The sequence below is a fragment of the Somniosus microcephalus genome, unplaced genomic scaffold (assembly GCF_052327205.1).
Source record: "Somniosus microcephalus isolate GS21.2 unplaced genomic scaffold, FLI_Smic_1.0 unresolved_chr2, whole genome shotgun sequence".
Classification (NCBI taxonomy): Eukaryota; Metazoa; Chordata; class Chondrichthyes; order Squaliformes; family Somniosidae; genus Somniosus; species Somniosus microcephalus.
Genome location: NW_028225180.1, coordinates 58405829 through 58427747, shown reverse-complemented (window position 1 = coordinate 58427747; position 21919 = coordinate 58405829). Strand labels below are relative to the sequence as shown.

At 44.1% G+C, this 21919-nt stretch overlaps 1 pseudogene; it reads right to left on the bottom strand.

Moving 5' to 3' along the window:
• Nucleotides 1-18558: 18558 nt before the first annotated feature.
• LOC147092697 (beta-1,3-galactosyl-O-glycosyl-glycoprotein beta-1,6-N-acetylglucosaminyltransferase 3-like) lies at nucleotides 18559-21233 on the bottom strand (annotated as a pseudogene).
• Between the last annotated feature and the right edge of the window lie 686 nt (nucleotides 21234-21919).

Genomic DNA, 21919 nt, shown 5'->3' with positions numbered 1-21919 from the left:
AATATTAATCACCTGCTAACAAGGGCCTGAATGAAAGGCAGCAGACGAAGTGTGTTTATTTGAGGTGTTGTCGTGAGTGAGCGAGCCTGGGGAATAGTTTGAAACATTCTGTTACATGGCACGGTTGGGCCGGCATACCTTACTAGGTTCCTTGTCCCGGACAAGCCCAGTGTTACTCTCGTCTCTGACGATCATAGTTTCAAGAGCCACACCAAGGGTTTGTGCACATAATTGGAGATGCCTGAATGAGTGCTGCATTGTTGGGTGTGCCGTCTGTTGAACGAAAAATGCAATTAACCTCACCTCTGCCTTGACAGGTGGAAGGGAAATAACCCATGGCTCTTTTGCAGGAAGAGCAGGGAGCTCCTCCTCGTGCCTTTGAGCTGATTGAGAGTCCTGGAATAATGATCCGGAGACTTACGTTCAAATTCCACCATGGCAGATGGGGAATTGAAATTGAGTTAATTAAATCAATGTGGAATATAAAGCTTGTATCCTGTAACTACCGGATTGTGTTAAAAACCATCAGGTTCACTAATGTCCTGTAGGGAAGGAAATCTGCCGTCCTAACCTGGTAAAGCCTACATGTGACTCCAGATCCACAGCAATGTGGTTGACTCTTAAATGCCCTCTGAGGTGGCCGAGCAAACCACTCAGTTGCAACAAACCGTTACAAAAAAGTAAAACGTGGGAGTACCTTCACCACATGGACTGCAGCGCTTCAAGAGGGCGGCTCATGGCAACCTTCTAAAGGGCTATTAGGGATGGGCAATAAATTCCGCCTACACCCCAGGAACGAAAAAAAGAACAATTACTTTTGAATTTAATGGTTATTGATCTATAAAACGGTGCTAAATTCATGACTAAACGTTTATGATTTTAAGTAAAAAATTGTACAATTAATCTGCATTAATTATATTTTATGTGTTGTGACAGAATGAAGGTTCTCGGTGGTCTCCTGATCCAACTCTGCCTCGGCCGAGGGTTCATTTTAATAAACTGAGAGCGCTGTTTGTCCTGCTATTTTCTGGATTCATTTCACTGCTTGTTCAACAGAGTCACCTGATTATTGTGGACCTGCTTTTAACAGGCAATAAAAACAAGTTGTTTCAGCCCTTTAAACGGAAACTGGAGTTTCATGAAATTACGTGTATATTCAAATTTTATGACATTTCCGATGTGTAAAGAAGGTGACTGTCAAATGTTTTACCATCGAATTCAGTATTTTAGATGCAATTTAAATGGTCACTGTTAACAGTAACAGATTTAGCTCTGGTGGTGTAAAAAATCAATTATTGGAATCGCAGCCTCATGGTTAGAATAACTGGCTGAATGCTCAGGGTCAATGTTCTGAAGTAACTCCAAACATGTGATGTTGGTTTTGTGACTTCCGTTGTCAGTTATTTTCAGTGAGTGATTTCTGTGTTGCCAGGGTAACAGTCTGTCAGATCTCAGCACAAGAGGCCTTGCCTCCAATTTATATCCGAAAGACCGTGAAATATTCAATGTAAACTCCTGTCTGTGTAGTCTGCAGTTCAGGAGTAGGAACATCTCCTGAATAATTTTAATACAATGGCCACAATATTAAAATAAGATTCTAAAGCTGTTGTTTTGTTGCAGTATGTTATATAGATACAAATAATGCTCTTGACATGGTTTAATAATGCTTCTTATATTCATAAAGCCTGTTTCAACCCCATTCTGTAAATAGAATTTATCTCCATGTGTTCGCACACATTCTAACATTTGGCCATGTCCCCCTGCCGTTCTGGCCTATTCCTACAGACGCAGTGAAAGGCATTCCAGCTCATCAATTGAGATTGAGCAATGCCATCGAGATTCACCAGTGATGAATTAATTCTTGTTTGTAAAGCACACGTCCTGTAAGATTCACATTTTCTGTTGTCCCAACTCATCTCCTGTTACATTAATTTCCTGTTAAACCTCAGATATCAAAGTTCTAGTGAATCATTTCACTCGTTCCAAATGGCAGTGTATCTGCTAGTTCTAATTAAGTGAGAAACGTTTATTCATGTTACAACTGTTTAGAGAGAGTCCTTAAGTGATAGATTGTGAAAATTGGTTCCAGATAATTAACATATGATAGAAATATCGGACAATACAAGATCATAGACCGATAGTAACAAGTGGAAGCCATTCAGTCCCTCAATCCTATTCTGCCAAAAACTTAGGTGAGAACTGACATTCGATTAGGTGCCACACAAGAAGTTATTAAACAAAACTTGGACTCATGGGATTTGGGGGAATATATTAGCATGAATTGAGGATTGGTTATCGGACAGAAAATAGACAGTTGTAATAGACGGGTCATTTTCGGGTTGGCATGCTGTAACTCGTGGGGAACCGCAAACATCAGTGCTTGGGCCACAGCTATTCACAATCTACGTCAATGATTTGGATGAGGGAACAAAATGTAATATATTCAAGTTTGCTGATGTTATAATGTTTGGTGGGAATGTAAGTTGTGAGGTGGATGCAAGGATGCTTCAAGGGGATACAGACAGGCTATGTGACTGGGCAAGATCATGGCAAATTGGAAATAATGTGGAGAAATGTGAAGTTAACCACTTTGTTAGGAAATATAGAAAAGCAGTGTATTTTTTAAATTGTGTGAGTTTGGGAAATGTTGGTGTTCAGAGGGACATGGGTGTCCCTTTAAACAAATCACTGAAAGTTCAAATGCAGGTACAGCAAGCAATTAGGAAAGCAAAAGTATGTTGGCGTTTATTATAAGCGGATTTGAGCATAAGTGTGAAGAAGTATTACTACAATTATGTAGGGTCATCGTGAGACTGCACCTGATGTATTGTGTACAGCAGTGGTTCCCAACCTGTGGGCTGTGGACCACCAGTGGTCCGCAAGGGTATTGCAGGTGGTCCGTGAAAAAATGTTCCAAACCCCTAAAATAAACGTGTCTGTTTCCACAGATATTGAATGACCTGCCGTGTGGTTCCAATGTTTTTATTGCTGTTTAAAGCTGGCTTTTGGGGATGATCTGATTGTAAGTGAAAACCTGCCGCGGATGGAGGGCGAATTGGTTTTCTGCAAGGAGCAAATCAACTGGGCTGAAAAATCAGCTACAGACAAATTCACCAAAATATTTCCCACCTCACTACCGCACAACGGCAAGTAGTGCTCCACTCTAGCATATAAATCCAACTAGTGCCCCCTTAATTCAACAATCTTCACCAGTGTCCCCACTATGATACAACCTCAGGTGTGCATGTACTACGGAGTGTGGGTCTTTGAAAGTGGGTTTTATATAACAGCAGCTGCCAGTCCTCTTGTGTCACACTAAGTAAAACTAGATGTCATAAATATAAGATCCTCAATCATAAATCCAGTACGGAATTCAGGAAAAACTTGTTTATGCAAAGAGTGTTTGGAATGTGGAACGCAATACCACAGGTACCAGATATCAGTGAGGGGAGCAGAAAATCCTCAGCTTCGTGGCTTTGCTGGTCAAAGCGACTGTCTCGGAGAGCCTGGATTAGATACCGAGTGGGGTATTACAAAGAACAAAATATTATCTTATGATCCCACAGAGGTTGGTTGCTTTTCATCTGAAAGTGATACAATCCTTTGGGATGGGAACGGATAAAGGCTCATCACACGCACATCACAAATACATATTAAAGTCTGACTGTCATTCAGCGAATATGCTAACATTTAACATTTCCTCCAGTCTGCAACAGAAAGTTAGCGGTGTATTAATGGCGATTAAAACAATTATTCATCGTGATACTGCCTTTAATTATATGTTCATGCTGTAGGAATGTCTAGTTCCTATCCAAAAGATTGAGGTCCGCTCAGGCGATCAAATAAACGAGGTTTAATGAAAACTAACAGAGTTTAACGAATAACTAGAGGAGAACAACGAATATAGGTCTAGTCAGTTCGGAGGCTCCACGAGGACTGCTTGGGCGGTCCCGTGGCTGACGTCATGACGTCATCACGTGTTTCCAGCCGGTGGGGATCACGTGATGAACGGCGTGACGTCATAGGGTTTACCCGCGCTATTAATGTGATCGCGCTCTGTACATCTAAACAGTGAAAACAAATATACAGACCCAGGCTGTAGCTAACATATTATTAAAGGGAATTATATACAATTGATTGGAGTCCCTTAGTGGCTCCACCACAGTGTAATTAATTTAATAAACTGCACAAGTGTTTTCAAAAATCTGACCGGAAATCAAACCCGTGCTCTGGTTGCACCGAATTCCAACCCCTCGCCCACCAAGCAATGCTCCGCACAGCAGCTGTGTGAGCTGTAAATATACTGCGTGCATTCACGCTAGATACAAATGTATTCCTCACTTGTGTTTGATGTAAATGTTTATTATCTCTGCAAGTATGCAAACGAGACTCGAGGATGGTGTGTTGCCTCACTGGTGCAATGGTCAAGGATGTCTCAGAGAGGCTGCGGAACATCTTGGAAAGGGAGGGTGAACAGCCAGTTGTCGTGGTGCATTTAGGTACCAACGAATAGGTAAAAAACGGGATGAGGCCCTAAAAGCTGAATATAGGGAGTTAGTAGGTAAATTTAAAAATAGGACCTCAAAGGTAGTAATCTCAGGATTGCTACCAGTGCCATGTGCTAGTCAGAGTAGAAGTAGAAGGATGTTTCAGATGAATACATGGTTAGAGGAATGTTGCGAGGGGGAGGGATTCAAATTCCTGGGACATTGGAACCGGTTCTGGGGGATGTGGGAACAGTTCCAACCGGACGGTTTGCACCTGGGCAGGGCCGGGACCGATGTCCTAGGGGGAGTGTTTGCTAGTGCTCTGGGAGAGCGTTTAAACTAAAATGGCAGGGGGTTGGGTACCTAAGCAGGGGGAAAGAGAAAAGGGTAACAAGGATAAAAGCAAAAGATAGGAAGGAGAAAAACAGAAGTGGCAGTCAGAGAAATCAGCGGTTTAAATCAAACATGGCCACAGTAACTAATAAATGTAATAGTTCTAAGAGCATTAAAAACACAAGCCTGAAGGCTTTGTGTCTTAATGCGAGGAGCAGTCGTAATAAGGTGGATGAATCAGCTGTGCATATAGAGGTAACCGAATATGATTTGATTGGGATTACGGAAACATGGCTCCAGGTTGGCCAAGGCTGGGAACTCAACATCCAGGGGTATTCAATATTCAGGAAAGATAGGAAAAAAGGAAAGGGAGGTGGAGTAGCATTGATGGTTAAATAAGGGATTAACACAATGGTAAGGAATGATATTAGCTCTGAGGATGTGCAATCTCAATGGGTAGAACTGTGGAATACCAAGGGGCAGAAAACGTTACTGGGAGTGATATATAGACCTCCAAGCAATAATGTGCAGGTTGGGGATGGCATTAAAATGGAAATTAGAGAAGCGTGCAATAAGGACACTGCAGTCATCATGGGCAAATTTTATCTACATATAGATTGGGCTAACCAAATTAGTAACAATACTGTGGAGGAGGAATTCCTGGAGTGTTTACGGGATGGTTACGTGGACCAATATGTCTCGGAACCAACCAGAGATCAGGCCATCTTAGAGTGGGTATAATGTAACAAGAAAGGATTAATTAGCAATCTTGTTGTACGAGGCCCCTTGGGTCAGAGCGATCATAATATGATCGAAATCTTCATTAAGATTGAGAATGAAGTGGTTGCCTCAGGGACTCGGGTCCTGAATTTAAATAAAGGAAACTACAATGGTCTGAGGCGCTATTTGGTAGGATTGATTGAGGAGTGCCACTCAAAAGGTTGACAGTGGATAGGCAATGGCAAACATTCAAAGACCGCATGGATGAACTACAGAATTTGTTCATCCCAGTTTGGCATAAAAATAAAACAAAAAAGGTGACTCAATCGTGGCTAACAAGGGAAATTAGGGGTAGCATAAGATCCAAGGAGAAGACATATAAATTGGCCAGAATAAGCAGCAAGCCTGAGGATTGGGAGCAGTTTAGGATTCAACAAAGATAACAAATGGATTAATTAAGAAAGGGAAAATAGAATATGAGAGTAAGCTTCCAGGGAACATAAAAAACGGACTGTAAAAGCTTTTATATATATGTGAAGAGAAAAAGGTTGGTGAAGCCAAGCGTAGGTCCCTTGCAGTCAGAATCAGGGGAATTTATAATGGGGAACAAAGAAATGGCAGACCAATTAAATACATATTCTGGTTCTGCCTTCACAATGGAGGACATAAATAACCTTCCAGAGATGTCGGGGAACATAGGGTCTGATGAAAGGGAGGAACTGAAAGAAATCAGTATTTGTAGGGAAATGGTGTTGGGGAAATTGATGGGATTGAAGGCCGATAAATCCCCAGAGCTTGATAATCTACATCCAAGGGTACTTAAGGAAGTGGCCCTAGAAATAGTAGATGCATTGCTGATCATCTTCCAACATTCGATAGAATCTGGAACAGTACCCATGGATTGGAGGGTAGCTAATGTTACCCCACTATTCAAAAAAAGTGGTCGAGAAAAAACGGAGAATTACAGACCGGTGAGCCTGACATCGGTAGTGGGGAAAATGCTAGAGTCCATTATAAAAGAGGGAATAGCAGAGCAATTGGAAAACAGTGAAAGGATCGGACAAATTCAACATGGATTTACAAAAGGTAAATCGTGCTTGACTAATCTACTGGAATTTTTTGAGCATGTAACTAGTAAAATAGATAAGGGAGAACCAGTGGATGTGGTGTATTTGGACTTTCAGAAGGCTTTAGATAAGGTCCCGCATAAGAGATTAGCGTGTAAAGTTAAGGAACATGGGATTGGGGGCAAGGTATTGACTTGGATAGAGAATTGATTGGCAGACAGAAAGCAAAGAGTTGGAATAAATGGGTCTTTTTCCGAGTGGTCTCTATATCCAGGGCTCTAATATCCATGGTCCCTATATCCAGTGCTCTTATATTCTCGGCCCCTATATCCAGGACTCAAAAGACCCATTGGAATAAACGGGTCTTTTTCCGAATGGCAGGCAGTGACTAGTGGGGTACCGCAGGGATCGGTCTTTGGACCCTAGCTATTCACAATATATATTAATGATCTAGACAAGGGAACTAGATGTAATATCTCCAAATTTGCAGATGACAAAAACCTGGGTGGGCGTGTGTGCTGTGAGGAGGATGCCGAGAAACTACAGGGTGATTTGGACAGGTTGGGTGATTGGGCAGAAGCATGGCAGATGCAATATAACGTGGATAAATGTGAGGTTATCCACTTTGGTTTCAGAAACAGGGAGGCAGGTTATTATCTGAATGGCAATAGATTGAGAGAAGGGGAAGTGCAACGAGATCTGGGTGTTGTTGTGCACCGGTCGCTGTAGGTAAGCATGCAGGTGCAGCAGGCGGTTAAGAATGCATATGGTATGCTGGCCTTTGTAGCGAGAGGGTTTGAGTACAGGAACAAGGATGTCTTGCTGCAGTTGTACAAGGCCCTGGTGAGACCACATCTTGAGTATTGTGTGCAGTTTTGGTCGCCTTATCTGAGGAAGGATGTTCTTGCCATGGGAGGAGTTCAGCGATGATTCACCAGGCTGATACCTGGGATGGCAAGAATGACGTATGAGGAGAGATTGGGATGATTGGGCTTGTACTCGCTGGAGTTTAGAAGAATGAGAGGGGATCTCATTGTAACATAAAATTCTGACAGGACTGGAAAGACTAGATGCAGGAAGGATGTTCCCGGTGGTTGGGGATTCCAGAACCAGGGTTCACAGTCTAAGGACAAGGGGTAGGCCATTTAGGACAGAAATGAGGAGGAATTTCTTCACCAGAGAGTGGTGAACCTTTGGAATTCTCTACCACAGTAGACGCCCATACATTAAATATATTCAGCAAGGAGTTGGATATATTTCTTAATGCTAAAGGGATCAAGTGGTATGGGGAGAAAGCAGGGACCGGGTACTGAACTTGGATGATCAGCCATGATCACATTGAGTGGCAGAGCAGCCTCGAGCGGCCGAATGGCCTATTCCTGTTCCTATCTTCTATATTTCTATGTTTTTATGTAAGTTACAAGTGTCTGTAGATATATCTAAATTAATTATTCATTTATTGGGACGCCTCTGTTTAATTGTGATTTGAGGTAGTGCATTCCAGATCCCAACAACTCGCAGTGTAAACAAAATGGTTTGTAATGTCGCCTATCACCTTCAGTCTGTGTCCTCTGGTCACCTACTCTTTAACCACTGGAAAAATGTTGCTCCTCATTTACGATATCAAACCCGTTCATGAATTTTAACACCTCTTTCAAAACCTCTGCTCTAAGGAGAACCCCAGCTTCTCCAGTCCCCCACATTCTGAAACCCCTCCTCCCTGGTACCATTCCAGTAAATCACTTCTGTTCATTTCTTCCTTCTAATAAATAACCAAAGTGAAATGCTTCTAAGAAACAGCACGAACAGAATAAAACAGTGAGAAACAAATACTGAGCAAAATTAATGTGAATGTTTAAGAACAAGAAATAGGAGCAGGAGTAGGCCATTCGGTCCTTCGAGCCTGTTCCGCCATTCAATGAGATTATGGCTGATATTAGTGGGTGAAACAACAGAAGATCTGGGTTTTATGATCGGTCAGTGAGAGGAATTCATCTTTCAATCGGGCTTTGGCCGTTCGATTTACTGATAAAGACAGACAGAGAGAATCGTTGCAGACATGACCGACCAGCTCAGTCGATACAACATGAGACTCTTAATTTCAGGCTCGTGGGTTCGAGCACCACATTGGTCGGTTATTTACTGCTGATTTTACAGGCGATCCCCAGCTCTGAATTCTGCGACGGAGAGTCCAAGGTGTATTTGATGTGACTGAGATTCAACAACAATATCAGAAAATCTCTCCATGATTCTGGACTCTTATCTCTCTCTCGTTGAACTTCATATCATTTCACCTACAGCTCGGCGTCAGTGCGGCTCAGTGGGACTTCCGGCCAGTCTCTCCCTTCACAACGCATCAGTGCTGGGAAAACAACAGGGAATTTTACACATATGTTGTGCTCTGTAACTTCTTATATAAACTTCAGTATACTTCACTCCATGTCCAACCCTGTGAGGTCTCCCCTGGAGTGTCAGCTTTAGATGTTTATAAACACGTCAGCAGAACATTAACATAACCTGAGCTCCGAGGTCTGGTCGGGTCCCATTCCCCCGAAGTGATTAATGAGCAGGAGGGATTAGAGTTTTTTAAATGAATGACACGAAAATCACTTTTATGTGAGGCCGAAATAGCTCAGTTGGGATTCGGCGGCTTTTAGATATTTTGTGTCTCTTTCTTTGGCTCCTCGTCTCGAACTTACCAATTTAAGCTGAAGTCTTTTATCCGCCACTGAAGGGTTGGGTTTGAACAGAGAGAGACATCAAGGATGGAAACTATTTCTATTGGCTGTATTTACTTTTATTTCTCTATCTATTCTGCCCCTTTCTCTGGTTTTTGTCTCTCTCGTTGCCGGGTGAACATTTGATTTGATGAATCTGTCGTAAACTGATACCTTTTACACATCTCGGGCGGTCAGACACGCTCTGTCTGTCTGTTACTGTTTGTGACCATTAACGGGAACAGGCCGCGAGTTAAACGGTTATCAGCAAACCGAAGAAAGACAAATCAACAGAGAGATGTGATGTTCCGCCCAGTGCAAAGGTGAAATGGGTGTTAATGAAAATAATTTCCTCCTGACAGTTTGTGTAGATTTTTTGTAAAGTCTGTATTTTCAATGTCAGCAGAAACCGAAAAGTAATAAACAAACTGCTGATGACCCGTACAGAGATTAAAACCGTGCTCTTAGCGATATTAGCACCGTGCTCTAAGCAACTGTGATGAAAGCTGTCTGGATTGTTCAAGTGGAGAGAAGGTTAATAATAGTGCCAGAGGTAAGTTGTGACATTATTCACAAAATGTTTTAAACGGCTTGCTTATGTCCGCAAAAGTTTTTCATGACGATGTAGTGGTCCACATAAAGGAACAGGTTGGGACCCGCTGCCCTAGAGTCCAAAATCTATCTACCTCAGCCTTGAATATACTCAAATACTCAGCAAGCACAGCCCACTGGGGCAGAGAATTCCAAAGATTCACAACCCTCTGAGGAAAGAAATCCCTCCTCATCTCTGTCTTAAATGGTCTATCCCTTATCCTGAGACTATGCCCCCTAGTTCTAGATATGCCAGCCAGGGGAACCAACTGAAAACTAACGTTTAAAAGTTTATTACCATTTTAAAAATAATCTGTTTTTCTATTCTTCCTACCAAAGTGAATAACCTCACATTTCCTTAAAGTGTACTCCATCTGCCACCTCACTGCCCACTCACTTACTCTATCTATATCCCTTTGCAGACTCTTTGTGTTCTCCTCACTGTGGTGTATGTACCTTTAAGAGGAACTATGTTTTTGAAGCCCCTGTATACTGTAGTACCAGTAGTAACCACTCGGGTATATAAGCCTGTATAGCGTCTTGTGTAGTTAGTTCACCTCCAGACTTTGTTCAGTAAACACTTGTTAAATCAACTCCTGCATTCTGTGTCTCCATTAACACACGGATCTAACAGTGGTGACGAGTTAGAAACGAACTTATCTGCAATTCGGCAGCACCTCAAGGAGATCGATTCCTCAGACGAAGGTCGAAGCAACAGGCAAAAAAAAAGAAAGGGAAGCTGTGGTTTCACCAGCTAAACGGGCTGGTGGCAGGTAGTGCACTGATCCTTCCTGGGCTGCGGTGGGCTAGAGCTCGATCGGGTGGCTCTGCAACGGGGCTGGGCAGTGAGTCAGGAAGCAGAAGCAAGGAGAGAGAGAGGGCAGAGCACTCAGGGCGCAGCCGGTGCTGCAAAGCAGGTCGGCGTTCAGGCCGAGCATAGGGAGGGGAAAGTCCCAGAGGGTCCGCTCCATGACGGGAATGGTTCTCCAAGTAACGGAGAAACTATTGCAGCGATATATAAAAAAAAATAGAAATACCGCAAAAAGCTGCAGGTCGCAACGGGAACCGCGGAGAACAGCGTTCGCAGCAGCGGCAGCGGCGGGAAAGCGCGGCAGGCGCCATCTTAACTCGGCGGGGAAGAAAGAAAAGCACGGGAGGTGCCATTTTGATCCATCGGGGATGGAGGAAAAGCGCGGGAAGCGCCATTTTAGATTTTCAAGATGCCGAAGACTGGCCATATTACTGCTTTCGATAGTGTTATAGAAGATTGGACCACATATGTGGAAAGAGTGGAGGTATATTGCAAGGCAAATGAAGTAGCGGATGATAAAAAGGCATCGGTACTTCTAAATCTGATGGGCGCAAGGACATACAGGCTGTTACGAAACTTGATCACTCCAGCCAAACCGATGGACAAGAATTTTAAGGAGATTGTTGATACCTTACAGGAGCACTTAAACCGAACACCGCTGCTGATAGCGGAACGATTCAAATTCTTCAGAAGGAATCAGCACAAGAATGAAAGTAATGCTGATTACCGCACCGAATTACGAAAGCTGTCAAAACACTGCCAATTCGGGGCAGGACTGGCAGATTCTCTGTGAGATAAATTCGTCTGCGGTCTCCTAAGCGAAGGAATACAGAAAAGATTACTTTCTGAGAAAGATTTGACACTGGACAAGGCTTTCAGTGTGGCTGTATCATACGAAGCAGCAGCAAGAGGAGCTGCAGAGATAGAGCAAAAGCCACAAGACTTCGGCACCCATGAAATGACACGGGGTTTCGAGAGATGTTATCGCTGCGGCAGATCCACCCATGATCAGAAGGACTGCTGGTTCAAGGACAAAGCATGCAGGCACTGTGGAAAGATGGGACACATTGCACGTGTATGCAGATCTGGAAAGAAATCCGCTGACAGTAAAAAGGTCAATAAGGAAAAGTACAGAAAGGTACAAATGATGATGGACAGTAGCTCCGAAGACCAGAAGAGCGATAGCGACTCCGGAAACAAGAGACTAAGCTGTCTCAAATTACATAATGTAATTGCCGAAGAAGATTACCAGACCATTTGGGCAGCACGGTGGCATAGCGGTTAGCACTGTTGCCTCACAGCGCCAGGGACCCGGATTCAAATCCGGCCTCGGGTGACTGTCTGTGTGGAGTTTGTACATTCTCCCCGTGTTTGCGTGGGATTCCTCCGGGTGCTCCGGTTTCCTCCCACAGTCCAAAGATGTGCGGGTTAGGTTGATTGGCCATGACAAAAATTGGCCCTTAGTGTTAGGGGGGGATTATATACGTGGGGTTACGGGGTTACGGGGATAGGGCTTGTGTGGGATGGCTGTCGGTGTAGGGACCGGGTGCTAGGGTTTGGATGATCAGCCATGATCTCGTTGAATGGCGGAGCAGGCTCGAAGGGTCTGCTCCTATCTTCTATGTTTCTGTAGCGGGGTCCCCAGTCAAAATGGAGCTAGATACAGGATCAGCTCTGACCATCATGAGTCGACGGGATTACGAGCGGCTATTTCCACATATACCTTTGAAAGACACATCCATTATCTTGAAGACATATACGGGGCAGAACGTATACCCCAGAGGGAAAATAAGGGTGCCTGTTGTATACAACGGCAAGGAAATACAGAAGTTGTATTTATACGTTCTGCAAGATGGTGGTCCACCGTTGTTGGGACGTGAATGGATCAGAAAGATACGTTTAGACTGGCACTCCATTCAGGCACTGATGGTGACCAGTAAGAAAGAAAAAAATGATGACGTCATACCTGGACGATTAAAAGAAATCTTGGCTAACGCCAAAGAAGTGTTTCAACAGGAACTAGGAACCCTGAAAGGCGCCACCACCTCAATAAAAGTGGAAGATGACGCAATTCCCAAGTTTTTTAAGGCAAGGCCGGTGCCATATGCAATTCGTCCAGCCGTCGAGGCAGAGCTGGAGAATTTGGAAAAAGCAGGCGTGTTATCCAAGGTAGATTGGAGCGATTGGGCAACAGCCATCATCCCGGTCATGAAGAAAACGTTGAATAATGATAAATCTGAAGAACAGAGAAAAATTCGCATCTGTGGGGACTTCAAGGTGACTGTAAACCCGGTTCTTCACACGGTACAGTATCCTCTTCCGAGGATAGAAGATATTTTTGCCTCACTATCCGGAGGGAAACGTTTCACCAAAATTGACATAGCACAGGCATATCTACAGATGGAGGTTGAGGAGGCCTCTAAAAATTATCTCACGATAAACACACACAAAGGCCTGTACCAGTACAATCGACTGGTTTTCGGAGTGGCATCAGCTCCGGCTATCTGGCAAAGAGCTATGGAGCAAGTCCTACAAGGGATTCCGGGGACTCAATGCTACCTAGATGACATTCTTGTAACAGGAGAAAACGACAACGAGCACCTTGCCAACTTGGAGCAGGTGCTCACAAGGCTGAGAGAACAGGGCCTATGAGCAAATCGCCCCACGTGCGAATTTTTCCAGAAACAAATATCATATTGTGGCCATGTTATTAACGAAGAAGGGTTGCATAAGTCACCTGAAAAAATTGAAGTGGTCGTAAAGGCCCCAGCGCCTGAAAATGTCTCACAATTAAGGTCGTTCCTGGGATTAGTAAATTACTATCATAAATTTTTACCAAACTTGTCGACGGTTCTGCACCCTCTTAACGCACTGCTACAAACGGGAGTAGTTTGGAAATGGAGCAAAGACTGTAAACGTGCCTTCCATAAATGCAAAGGCTTGATCACGTCCAGGGAAGTGTTCACTCATTACAACCCATCACTGCCAATCAGACTGGCGTGCGATGCATCCCCTTACGGCATGGGAGCGGTATTATCGCATAGATTCCCTGATGGCTCGGAGCGGCCGATAGCTTTTGCATCACGCTCATTGAACTCAGCTGAGCGTAACTATGCCCCGATCGACAGGGAGGCACTCAGCCTGGTGTGGGGGGTGAAGAAATTCAACCATTACCTACACGGACAAAAATTTACCTTGTTGACTGACCATCAACCCCTCATCTCCATATTCAACCCTAAAAAGGGCGTTCCCATTATGACAGCGCAAAGACTACAGAGGTGGTCCCTTTTCCTAGGGTCACACCAATATGACATAGAATACAAAGGAACAAAGCAGCATGGGAATGCTGATGGGTTATCGCGCCTACCGTTGCCAACGGTGGAAGAGGCGCCTACAGTTGACCCAGTGGAGATGTTCCACTCGACCATAGTGGAATGTCTACCGGTGACAAATTCTACCATTGAAAAGGAAACGCGAAATGACCCGACTCTCTCACGAGTCTATGATTTAACGGTGAAGGGATGGCCAGCACATGGTGAACCACTGTTGCCAGCATTCTCGCAAAGAAGAGAACAGCTGTCAGTGTGCCGAGGAATCTTGATGTGTGTATCCAGAGTGGTGATTCCAACCAAACTCAAGGATAGAGTGCTAAAGGAGCTTCACGAGAGGCATCTGGGTGGAGTGAAAATGAAGAACTTAGCCAGAGCGTTTGTGTGGTGGCCAGGTATCGATGGAGACATCGAAGAAATGACCAAGAGCTGTCTAGGATGCCAGAAGGTCCAAAACGCCCCACCACAAGCCCCTCTACATCCATGGGAGTGGCCCTCATCTCCATGGCAAAGGGTACATATCGACTTTGCTGGTCCATTTATGGACTCAATGTTCTTAATCGCGGTGGATGCACACTCCAAGTGGCCAGAGGTAATAAAGATGTCCTCCACCACCACGGAAAAAACCATCACAGTATTAAGGACCATATTCGCCAGGAATGGGCTGCCTGAACAGATCTGTTCTGATAATGGACCGCAATTTGTATCCGAAGAATTCAGGAAGTTCTTAAAAAACAATGGGGTTAAGCACTACATGTCCGCCCCATACCATCCCGCCACCAATGGATTGGCTGAAAGGTTTGTCCAGACCTTCAAGAAGGCCATAAAGGCCATGGGTAATGAAGACATAAATCTACAACATAAGGTAGCTAACTTCTTGTTTGCGTACAGGAATGCAACACATGTGGTTACAAACCAAACCCCCGCCATAATGTTTTTCAATAGAAGCCTAAGATGCCGGCTGGATTTGGTCAAGCCAAACATCAGAAGGGACGTAGAGAACCAGCAATTTCAAAGCATGAATGAAAGGCCAACTAGAACCTTCCAGATAGGTCAACCAGGTTTGGCCCGGGACTACCGTACCGAGAAATGGCAGCCTGGAACTATTTGCACATGACTAGGACCACTGATGTATACCGTGGACATTGGAGAAAGCATAATAAGGCGCCATGCTGACCAGATCATAGAGCCATCCGAAAAAGGACAACCTAAACCACAACTCTATACGCCTAGTGATGAAGCAGAGATACCCATAGTATCTACCTCCGATCCGGTGATACTGGAACCAGATGAACCCGACACTGGCATTGAAGCCGAATTGACGTTGCCAAAAGAACCTACTACACCACCGAGGCATTATCCGGACCGAATCAGGAAGCCTCCAGAGAGACTGAATTTGTCATTGATTAACTTCAGCAAATGTGTATATTATTGTTCTTGTAAAAATGTTATTTAATGATTACTTAAAATGTTATGTACTACTTATCTAAAAGGGGAGGAATTGTAGTGTATGTACCTTTAAGAGGAACTATGTTTTTGAAGCCCCTGTATACTGTAGTACCAGTAGTAACCACTCGGGTATATAAGCCTGTATAGCGTCTTGTGTAGTTAGTTCACCTCCAGACTTTGTTCAGTAAACACTTGTTAAATCAACTCCTGCATTCCGTGTCTCCATTAACACACGGATCTAACACACACAGTTTACTGTCCCACCTAGCATTTTATTATCAGCAAGTTGAGGTCCCAGCACTGATCCATGTGACACCCCACTAGTTAAAGCCTGCCAGCCTGAAAAGACACGTTTATCAAACTCTCTGTTTTCTGTCCGTTAAACATTCTTTTATCCATGCTATAATACTACCCCCAACCCCATGAGCGCTCATCTTGTGTAATCATTTTTTATTTGGCACCTTATCGAATTCCTTTTGGAAATCCAAATATACTACATTCACTGGTTCCCCTTTATCTACCCTACTATTTACCTCCTCAAATAACTCTACTGAATATGTCAAACACAATCTCCCTTTCATCAAACCACGTTGACTCTGCCTAATCATGTTAAAATTTTCTAAGCATTTATAGACGACTGACTTCAGGCTTACTGGCCTGTAGTTCCCTGTTTTCTCTCTTCCTCCTTTCTGGAATAGCGGTGTTACATTTGCTACATTCCAATCCATTGGGCCCGTTCTAGAATCTAGGGAATTTTGGAAGATCTAAACCAATGCACCCACTATCTCTGCAGCCAACTCTTTTAGAACCCTAGGATGTAGGCCGCCAGGTCCAGGGGGTTTGTCGGCTTTTAGTTCCATTAGATTCTCTCGTACTTTTTCTCTACTTATATTAATTACATTAAGTTCCTCACCCTCATGTTACATTTGGTTGCCCTCCATGTTTGGTATGCTTTTTCTGTCTTCTAACGTGAAGACAGATACAAAATATTTTTTTAACATTTCTGCCATTTCCTTATTCCCCGTAATATATCTCCTGTTTCAGCCTCTAAGGGATCAATTTTTACTTTTGCTGCTCTCTTACTTTTTACACAGTTTTATAAGTTTTACAATCTATTTTTATATTACTTGCTAGCTTTCCCTCATATATCATTTTTTTCCTTTTTATCCATTTTCTGGTCAACCTTTGCAGGTTTCTGAAACTAACCAATCCTCAGGCTTTCTACAATTCTTCGTAACATTATAAGCTTTTTCATTCAATCTAATGCCATCCTTAGCTTCTTCAGTTATCCACGGATGGATCACTTTTCACATGTAGCATTTTGTTTCTCAATGGAATGTATTTTTGTTGAGAATTATGAAATATTTCTTTAAATGCTAGCGACTGCTGATCTACCACCGGAACTTTTCATCAATTTTTCCAATGTACCTTAGCCAACTCGCCCTTCATACATATGTAAGACTTCAGATTCGGACTTAGTCAAGTCACTGTCAAACTTAATGGCCCAACATTTGCGGTCAGAGGCTTCCCACTGGCAGATGCCTTCAACCTGTAAAAAATCCTCAAACTTATCTGGTGGTCTGGGAGATGCGGTGACTTGCACTCCTAGGCTTCTTCCAGTATCCGTGGGTAGAGGCCCATGTATCTGAGGGGTGCTTGCGAGCCACGTGTGCCGCTGGGATAAATGAGAATACCTAGGATCGGCAAGCCCATCCAATAACAGAAGGGAATCCCCATTCATATTTATGGGAGTTCCGTACATACGGAATCCCCATAAGTGTGAATGGGGATCACTTACATAATATTCAAACACTTAAAATAAATGTTTAAAAATGCATATTTTCAGAGAATTCAAAAGCCATTTAATTAAATACTTTAAACCAAAATTTAATTTAAAAATACTTGTTCTATTTTTTAAAGCTCTTATCCATGTATAAGCAGGCCTTATCACTTCATTTACCAGGCATAAGAATTTCACAGGCATTCAGCGGGCGGACGGTGGGCAAATAGCGGAACTCTCCACCTGTGAAGGCCTTTTTCCCGGGGATGCAGATAATCTGTCAAGAGGAATCTTGACAGATCACAAGATCCGTGTTTTAGTGCATGCGCATCACATACTTAAACCTGGAAAGTGCGCAGCCACTTTTGGTGTGTACACAACTCGTAGCTACCCGTAGGGTTCGCAAAATACGGCCCTTTGTGAAATTATATCATATTATGATCACTCTGCCGCAGGGGTTCCTTTACTATGAGAATGCTATTTCACCCTGTCTCATTACACAATACACGATCTAAAATAGCCTATTCCCTGTTTGATCACATGACGTATTGTCCTAGGAATTCTTTGAAGATTTTTGGATAATAATGGAATCAAGGGATATGGGGATAGTGCAGGACAGTGGATTTGAGGTAGAAGATCAGCCATGATCTTACTGAATAGCGGTGCAGTTTCAAACGGCCAAATGGCCTACTCCTGCTCCTCTTTCTTATTACTATGTCCCGAATGCAGACTAAGAACTCATCCTCCAGACAATCTTTGCCAATTTGATATGTCAGGTCTATATGAAGAAGAATGCTGCAGTGTGAACAACAGCAAAAACTTGCAATTATCTAGCGCATTTAAAGTAGTCAAACTTCCCAAGACACTGCACAGGAGCATTATCAAATTAATACCGAGACACGGAAGTTGATTTTCGCACCGGGGACCAAAATCTTGCTCAAAGAGTTAGGTTTCAAGCAGCATCTTCAAGGAGGAGAGAGAAGTGCAGAAGCAGAGCGGCTGATGGAACAGATTCCAAATCATAGGTTCCAGGCAATTGAAAGCATGGGATTCTGAAAGAGGCAGGAATTGCAAGATAGTAGAGACCTCGGAGGGTTGTAGCACTGAAGGAGATTACAGAGATATGGAGGGGCGAAACATGGAAGAATTTGAAAAAAAGCGTGCACATTTTAAATCGAGGCATTGCCGTAATGGCAGCCATGTAAGTCAGCAAGCATCGGGGCGATGGGTGAAGGGGAATATGTGTGAGATAGGATACGTTCCTCTGAGTTTCATTAGTAAGTTCCTGTTCCATGAATCGCTCTGTGCCTGACACATTCCTCCATACATTGCAAAGCTGTGTTGTCTACTTCTGGCTGAAACTTATTGGCGAACAAGGGTTTCTGTTGGATGACCCAATGGAGTTCTCCAGACCCATATACACAGATCTGATGGTGATACCTTCCTGTACAAGGCGAATATAAAACTCTTTTCATTGTATCACCAGCTTGAAATGATCACTTCACTGCTCGAGTGAGGGCTGCTGTGTCACCACTGTGGTGCCCAGGAGTGTATGGAATGGAAACGGGTACCTCAGGCATTCTCTGCAGTGCTGCCCAGATGTGTTCATCGGGGCTGTAGGTATCCTCCGACCACTTGAAAAATGCCTGGATTTCCGGGTTCACAAACAAAATACTCACAAATTCCCTGGTGACCAGAATGTATGCTCTCCCCACAAACATGTCACTGCGTATGGGTGGTGGGCTCTTCTTTCGATCTATTCTCATCATAATCTTCCAGACATCATAATCAAATTTCCAACATCTCTGAAAGTCAACACCAAGAGCAATTGTTACTCAGTTTCCAACTTAATTCTCATTTTCCTGACACACCACAACCAGCATCAGTAACGATAAACATTCATTGTCTCAATGACTTTAAACTGTATCTACGTTGTTTGCTTGTATAAATTTTGCTTGGAAATTGTTGGTAACTAGTGCTGCTCAAAACAGGGAAATATGTCACCAGATTAGCTCAGATTGGTTATTTAGAATCGTTCCTGTCCCCTGCAAGTATTGCATTTAGACATGTGACATAAAACAAGCCAATCAACAATCACACCTAAAAGGAAATTATGTCAGGGCTTTAAAAACAATGTAGGAAACAGCCAATGTTCATCTGCCACACCTTCAGTTGCCCGGGAAGAGAGGCCAATACATTAAGTATGATGTCATCCTTCTATTCCCGTGCACATACCACGTGATTTCATACATCCGATGTCGGGCTTGAGGAAATCTAACTGGAGATTCAGGTCAGCACTTGACTGTCCAATGCAGTGAAGCAGGAGATGTGAGTCCACCTGAGGGACAGGTTCACAACCCTTGAGCTTCACCTCTTGTGTAGTGGCTCTACAGTCTGATAATGAGCATGTTTTAATCCTTCAAATATCTATTCAGTTACTTATTACTACATTTAACAGCAACCGCTACCTCCTGGGCAGTGCAGCCCACGTGGTCACTGCCATCTGTGTTTAACGAAGCCAATATATTGGTGAGAAAGCTACTGATCTACAACTTAGGCGACATTAATCAAGGAACGATAACTGTGTTAGTGCGAGTAAACTGGATGGAAAGAACACTGGATGCAGTGAATGATTGAACGAGTGTGAGGGTGGGAGGGAGTGAGGGAGGGTGGAGGGAGAGATGGCTGTATGCATGGGTGGATGGATGAATGGATGGATGGATGGATGAAAAACCATGATGAATGAATGGATGGATGGATGGATGGTAGAAAAATCAGGATGAATTGATGGACACTGACATGAAGCTGGACCATGTACCTGTTTGTATTCCGGTGGAGGTACAGATACCATAACATTTGAGCCGTTCATGGCCATGAGACTATTGACTATCTCCCAGTTGCTTTTTATTGGATAGTCTTTTCCACAAACATTGATGAGGTATCTCCACGGGACAGAACTCCACAGCAGCTCTTCCATACAGTTCAGATCAGACTGAACTCTGGACCATGAGGCGTACATCACCGTCTCCGATTTTCAGACTACAAAGACATTAGTGAAACCCTAACCCTAACCCTAACACAAGTGATGGCCTGGACCGCGGAGTGAAACAGGAAGCGATGGCCTGGACCGCCGAGTGAAACAGGAAGCGATGGCCGGGACCGCCGAGTGAAACAGGAAGCGATGGCCTGGACCGCCGAGTGAAACAGGAAGCAATGGCCGGGACCGCCGAGTGAAACAGGAAGCAATGGCCTGGACCGCCGAGTGAAACAGGAAGCAATGGCCTGGACCGCCGAGTGAAACAGGAAGCGATGGCCGGGACCGCCGAGTGAAACAGGAAGCAATGGCCTGGACCGCCGAGTGAAACAGGAAGCAATGGCCTGGACCGCCGAGTGAAACAGGAAGCAATGGCCTGGACCGCCGAGTGAAACAGGAAGCAATGGCCTGGACCGCCGAGTGAAACAGGAAGCAATGGCCTGGACTGCCGAGTGAAATAGGAAGCGATGGCCGGTACTGCCGAGTGAAACTGGAAGCGATGGCCGGGACTGCCGAGTGAAACAGGAAGCGATGGCCTGGACCGCCGAGTGAAACAGGAAGCGATGACCTGGACCACTGAGTGAAAGAGGAAGCGATGGCCTGGACTGCCGAGTGAAACAGGAAGCGATGGCCTGGAGCGCTGAGTGAAACAGGAAGCAATGGCCTGGACCGCCGAGTGAAACAGGAAGCGATGGCCTGGACCGCCGAGGGAAACACGAAGCGATGGCCTGGACCGCCGAGTGAAACAGGAAGCGATGGCCTGGACTGCGGAGTGAAACAGGAAGCGATGGCCTGGACCGCCGAGTGAAACGGCTTTGCAGGCTTCCTGTCCACGTGGACACAGTAAATATTCTGAGGAGCGTAAATGCCTCTCAGGAGCCTCTCAAACATCTCGATATTTTCATTGACCACCATAGAATAGGCCAGAGGGAAATCACGTTCCTCGGCACTTAAGGGGAATGTGATATATTTGCGGTTTTTAGCAAATAAATCTCAGTCTCGGGTCACTGTTAAGTAATCGCTTTCAGTGAAGGCTTTATTTTTGTTTGCGATTGTGATCGAGTTTAAAAGAACGTTTTGAACGGCCTCCGAGTCACCACTAATTATCTTCGAACAACTCAAGTTCTCCTCTGACAGATTGAGGAATTCATATCGCGCATCATAAATTGGCTTTAGTTTAACTGTTTTCCAGTAGTTTACAAGCGGAATTTCTCTCTTGCACTATTATCGACAAAGGAAAGTTACATAGAGTCCATACAGGATTGAGCTCAGTATCAGCCGCCTGTACGGACACCGAGCCAAGCTCCTCATGGCCAGGATGGTTTTACACCTCATCATCTGATCCTAGTTCCGGATATAATTCCAACCTCCTCATGGCCAGGGTGGTTTAACCTTATCATCTGATCCAAGTTCCGGATATAATTCCAACCTCCTCATGGCCAGGGTGGTTCTAACCTTATCATCTGATCCATGTTCCGGATATAATTCCAACCTCCTCATGGCCAGGGTGGTTTTAACCTTATCATCTGATCCAAGTTCCGGATATAATTCCAACCTCCTCATGGCCAGGGTGGTTCTAACCTTATCATCTGATCCAAGTT